Source organism: Sarcophilus harrisii, chromosome 3 (genome assembly GCF_902635505.1).
Source record: "Sarcophilus harrisii chromosome 3, mSarHar1.11, whole genome shotgun sequence".
Lineage (NCBI taxonomy): Eukaryota > Metazoa > Chordata > Mammalia > Dasyuromorphia > Dasyuridae > Sarcophilus > Sarcophilus harrisii.
This window is the reverse complement of record NC_045428.1, coordinates 186,699,805-186,705,880: the sequence shown is the minus strand read 5'-3', so window position 1 is coordinate 186,705,880 and position 6,076 is coordinate 186,699,805.

Here is a 6,076-nt window from a genome sequence, read left to right as displayed (position 1 = left end):
GGTCAGGCAGCTAGTAAGTGTCTGAGCCAAGTCTGAACTTATGAAGATGAGTCTTCCTGATTCCAATGCATTCTATGCACAATGGAGCCACCTAGCTAGCTCTTTCTAGGTTTATCTGACATTGTTATTCATGATCTCTGTTCCAGTCTGACTAGTTTACTTGCTGTTCTTGATAGAAATAGGCTCTCCATCCCACGTGTGTACAAGATAGTACCCACATATGGAACATATACTTTCCTTACCTTCTGTTGTTTACACACTGTGGTTTCTTTCAATATTCACTTCAAATTGAACCTCCTAAAAAAGTCTTCCATGATCTCTATTCATTAGAGTTCTTTTTATCACCTCAAAAAATAAATGGATATACTTATCTGTGTGAATAGGTATTTCCTTAGTAGGATGTAAAGTCCTTTGGGTCAGGGGATGGTTTTCCTTTGTGTGTGTGTCTCTCCAATGCCTATTACCAAGTGTCTTTTGTATAATGGGCCCTCAGTTAATTCTCATTAAATTGGAGTGCCAATGAAATTATGGATCCATGAAGTATTGAAGCACGTAAGAAGAGAACTGCCTTCTGGCAAATTAACTTCAATTAAGACAGACTATTTCATATGAATATATGAAACACACTTGAGGATGTGTGGTTACAAAATAAAATGCCTGTATTAATTTGCAATTTAGGAAATTTTTGCTAATATATTTGGATAAAAACATTCTATTAGCTATCCTTGTATTTACTTTTCCATTATATTATTTTCATGGAGATATCCAATAGTAAAAATTTAGCCTTTCTTAAGTACATAGTTGAATTAATAAAATTCTAATTTTGTTCTTGATTTTTAAAATATATATGACTTTTAAAATTTGCTTGCCTAGCTTCATGAAATTCCCAAGAAGCTTTAAATAAAAAAATAACCTATACAGTGAATCTTTTTTCCTATTGATTTCTTTTATTATTTAAACTTAAATACAAAAGAGGAAAAGAAAAAAAAATTGCCAAGTAAGATTCAAAACATAAAGAATAAATCTCCATTCCAAGAAAGCCTATATATTAAATGTTACATATTGTGTTCAGAGCTGTCCATCTTTCCTTTGCTTCCTTGTAAGTTTTCTTTTATTCTCTGCTGTGCACTTTATTCTTTTTCCCTCTTCCTCTCTTGTCTCCCTCAAGAACACTATACTTTAAAGCAGCTATATTTATATGTATATTAAGATATAGATAGGTATTTATGTATTATAAATGTTCACATATGATACATATATATACCTACACATATATACATACACACAGATACATAATTATAAATATACACATATATCCACACATAAATTCATATGTACCTATGTAAGACCACACCATGCTTGTTTATCCTCTATTTCTCTGAAGGTGGATAATATTTTCCTTTATTAAGTAGAAGATTTTTCATAGTTTTTTTAACTCCACTAATTCACCATTTTCACAAGAGTTCTTAAATCTTTTAGAGTTGATTATCTTTGAAATATTGTTGTTGCACGAATTGTTCTCATTTTGCTCATTTTATTACCATCTCTCAATTCATGCAAGTCATTCTAGGTTTCTCTGAAACTATCCCCTTTCTCATTTCTTACAGCATAATGGTAGTCTATCATCTAAACATGCCATAACTTATTTCTTCATTCTCCAATTCATGGGAATACTCTCAGTCTTTGTTTCTGCAAACAGAACTAAAACAAACATTTTTTGTACATGTTTTTCTTTTTCTTTTTTTGATCATTTTTGGGGGTATGGACTTGGTAGTAAGTAGCTTCACTGGGTCAAAGTAAGTGCATAACTGAATGGGTTTTGGAGGACTTAGTTTCAAATTGGTTGTCCAGAATAGCTGGACCAGTCTATAGTTCCAAAAACAGTTAATGTGCATGTTTTCCTTAACCTTTTCGACATGTGTCATTTTTTTTTTTTTTGTTAACTTTGCCAATCTGAGAGGTATTTTGTAAAATCTCAAAGTTGTTTTAGTTTTGTCTTTCTAATTATTAGTGATTTAAAACTTCTTTTTCATATGGCAATTGATAGAGTGGACTTGTTTCCTCTCTAAAAATCAACTATTCATATATGTCCTATAGCTATCTATTAATTGGGGAATGACTCTTATTCTTAATATAAATTTGACGGACTTCCCTACATATTTGATAAATGTGTTTTTTATATGAGAAACTTGATATGAAGAGTTCTTCTTCCTACCCCAACCCTTACCTGCTTCTCTTCTCATTGTAGTTGACTTGGTTTTGTTTGTGCACAAATTTTTGAATTTCATGTAATCAAAAATTGTTCATTTTATGTTCTGTGACCCTCTCTTTCTCTTGCTAAAGGGAAGGCAAAATATATAAAGTACTGGGCCTTTAGGAAGATTTAAGTTCAAATTTGGCTTTAAATTAACAATGTGAGTCTGGGCAAATCATAACCTCTGCCTGCCTCAATTTTATCAACTACAAAATGGGGGTAATAGCAGCACTTATCTCTTTAGACTTTTATGAAACTCAAATGAGATATTTATAAAGCACTTACTACAGTGCCTAGAACATAGCAGTTTATTTCCTTTACCTTTCCTTTTTTTTTTAATGTGGTTATAAACTCCTTCCCTATATATGTAATATATGTGTATATATATATATATATATATATATATATATATATATATATATATAATGAATAAGTCAATTCTTCCTTTCTCCTCTAATTTATTTATAATGTCACCTTTAATATCTAAGTTATGTATCTTAGCTATTTGGAATTATTCTTAGTATACATTGTGAGATTTTGGTCTAGATCTCTGCCAGACTATTTTCCATATATCCCAACAGTTTTTATTAAATATTAGCTTCATGCCCTTATAGCTGGATCTATGAGTTTGCCAAATACTAGTCTACTGTACTTTGTTTGCTTCTGTATATTGCTATCTTATCTTTACATACTATGTGACATTAACTACATGAAGTCCTCCTGGGTATACAACTACAAGCAAGCAAGACAGCCTCAATTTCATATTATTGAGAGAAGATGACCTATAAAGGGGAATTGAGGATAAATGTGTAGCAGTATGGCCTTATTTATATCGTACCTGCTGGTAAATGATTACAAAGCAGGATCTGGTCATTCAAGTTGAAAATCTGCTGAAGACTTTGTGAAAGTGGAAACTTTGCTCCTTAATCTTTATTCTGAGATGGATGTAATGAAGAAAATGGTAATAGTAACAAAGTAACCATTTATCTGAGGAAATATTAACTGTGACTCACACTGAAGAATTGAATGAAGACCTTCAGATTCTGAAACTATTATAGCCAAAATCTTTACCTTTTCCTACCCTTTCACCAATGTATATCTTTCATAGACACTAATAAACTTGTTTCTATATATATAAAGAAATAAGGATACTAAGACTCAGAGGAGTTAAGTGACTTAACTGTTGTCACATAGCATGTTCTGAAATAAATATACGCTGAGATAATGTATTCAAAGAAAATTTATATGAGAGAGTTTTGTATTGAGATGGAAAACTATAGAATCATGGATTTAAACTTGGAAGAGACTCATGGGAAGTTATTTAATTCAACTTTTTCCAGATGAAGAAAGCTGAGTGGAAGAAAAGGTTGAATAGAATATGAAGAAAATGAAAATGAAAAACAGATCTGAAAGGAAAGATGAATAAATGAATAAAAAAAGCATTTATCGTTTCTTATGTCCCAGGCACTCTGCTAAGCACAAATGCAAATTCTAAAAGAGAGTTAATACCTGACATCAAGAACTTTACATTCCAATAAGGAAAGTCAACACAGGAGGAAAGGGTTTTGATCTGAGGATTCACAAAGATAAGTATGTATAGGGCAATCAATTAACACACCCTTTTAAGAAACTATGATACTATTCATGTAATTAATGTGCCTGCAAGACATAGTGGATTTGGAAAGGTAGAAAGGAGAAAGGGTAAGCACTTAGGCGGATGTCAAAATGGCTTGAATGGACAGGTTGATGAATGGAAAGATGAAATACGGTGTGGAATTTAGACATGACAAGATATAATTGACTGATGGAACTAGTTTATACTAGTTCTTAGAGCAAGAAGACTGCAGATGAATGCATTACTTTCCCAGTGACTTGGGGCATAGATCAAAGAGGGCGGAAGTAGCAGAGGAAAAATCTGAATCTAAGTTTTCTGACTCCAAATTCAATGACATTCATGAATCTTATAAGTATGCCTTTCTCCCAGACATTCCAGAAAGCATGTGTGGCAAAGATGTATAGATTCTACTTTAAACCTTTTATTAGAGTAGAATAGCACAGGTTATTTTTTTAGACATGAAATCAAAAGTTTTCCCCTACCAAAGGAAAACTTAAGATAACTCATGCTGTTTCCAAGCAATTATACATTTTATCATTCAGGTATCTGGTATAAATGTATAAAAACAATACTTTATATTTTTATCATTCATATCATATATATTTGTTACATCAATTATGTATTTATTTTGCATTTATTTTGTATGGGAGGTGACCAATGAAAACCTCCTAAGAAATCCGTGAAATAGAGTAGGTAATTTCATTGACTTTTCTGGGAAAGAAAGTAATTTTTTACATTATTTGGGATTCAATTAAGTATAGAAAAATACAATGGTCAACTTTCTTGGAAATAATGTTCCTAGAAAACAGCACAAAATTAAAAAACATGAATGTTGATACATTGAATTTATGGGAGATTAGGGGTTAGATTGCCACAATGACCTGCAATCTTTCACTAGAGATTGCTGAAAATACATTTTTTGCATACGATTCTTTATAATAGTGCATTAATTCTGAGAATATACTTTTCCTAACACAGTAACCATGAAATAATCCTTAAAATGCATTACACAAAATAAATTTGGAAAGATGCAAATCATTCTCACTAGTAATTTCCTATCTGTAACCTTTTGTGCTAATATCTCAATTAAAAAATCTTTTAAACAATATTCATTTTTCATAACACATGAAATCTATGGTGCCATAAATTCTTAAAACTGCAATATTTTTCTATTTGAATCTTACCTTCTACCACATCAGATGACCATATAAAAGCATTGTATGGTATATTACATTGCTGTAAACTTCTCTACCCTCAATGCATTCTGAAAACCAAGGGAAAGGTTGCTGGGACTTTGGTCACTGCTGTCAGAAGACATGAGATTCCAGCATTACTTTAGAGACCAAAGAAGTTGAACCCTGCTTCGAGGGCATACACAAAACTTGAATTACAAATTATCGTGTTAGCCACATCAAACAATGAAAAGCTGCAATAAATGCACTAAGGATCTCTTTACTCAGCAACAATTGGGTGAACTGTAGGAAGCCAACTGCTCCAAAAAGTTGCTTGCATCATGCCTCTAATTTTTTCTCTTTAATGAGCATAGCTATAAATGTGCCCAATTGCCAATGCAATAGTGAAAATGAGGCTATTAATAAAATCACAGGAATGTTCGAAGTCAGGAAAGTTAAGTATATCAGTTTTGAGTATTGACTGTTTAGGATCCAAGCTTACTGACTCATAATCTAGTGTCCTTTACACTAGGCCATTCCTCTTTGCTTTGGATAATCCCACAGTTAAGAGTGAGAAAACCAAGGAGTTTGTCATTTACCTAAACCTCTAGAGGAAGCTAAGAAAAATCATGCATTCGACTGAACCAGAAAAGCATATTGTCACCATTGTTCAATTATTCAGTCATGTACAATACTTTGTAATCTCATTTGGAATTTTCTTAGCAAAGATACTAAAGTGGTTTGCTAATTCCTTCTCCAGATTATTTTATACATGAGGAAACTGAGGCAAAGAGTTAAGTGACTTGTCCAAGGTCTCAGTGTCAGTGTCTTGAGATCAAATTTGAACTCAAGTCTTGTTGATTCCAGGACTAGCACTTTACTAAACCATCTAGCTTCTATAACAGCCACCATAGAATACCATTGGTAGCTGAATTAAGTGACAATTTCATTGTAGAAACTTTGTAGATTTCCTTGTTCCATTTCAAGGACTTGTGTAGAAAAACAAAACCAAACAAAATAAAACATGTCTAATTC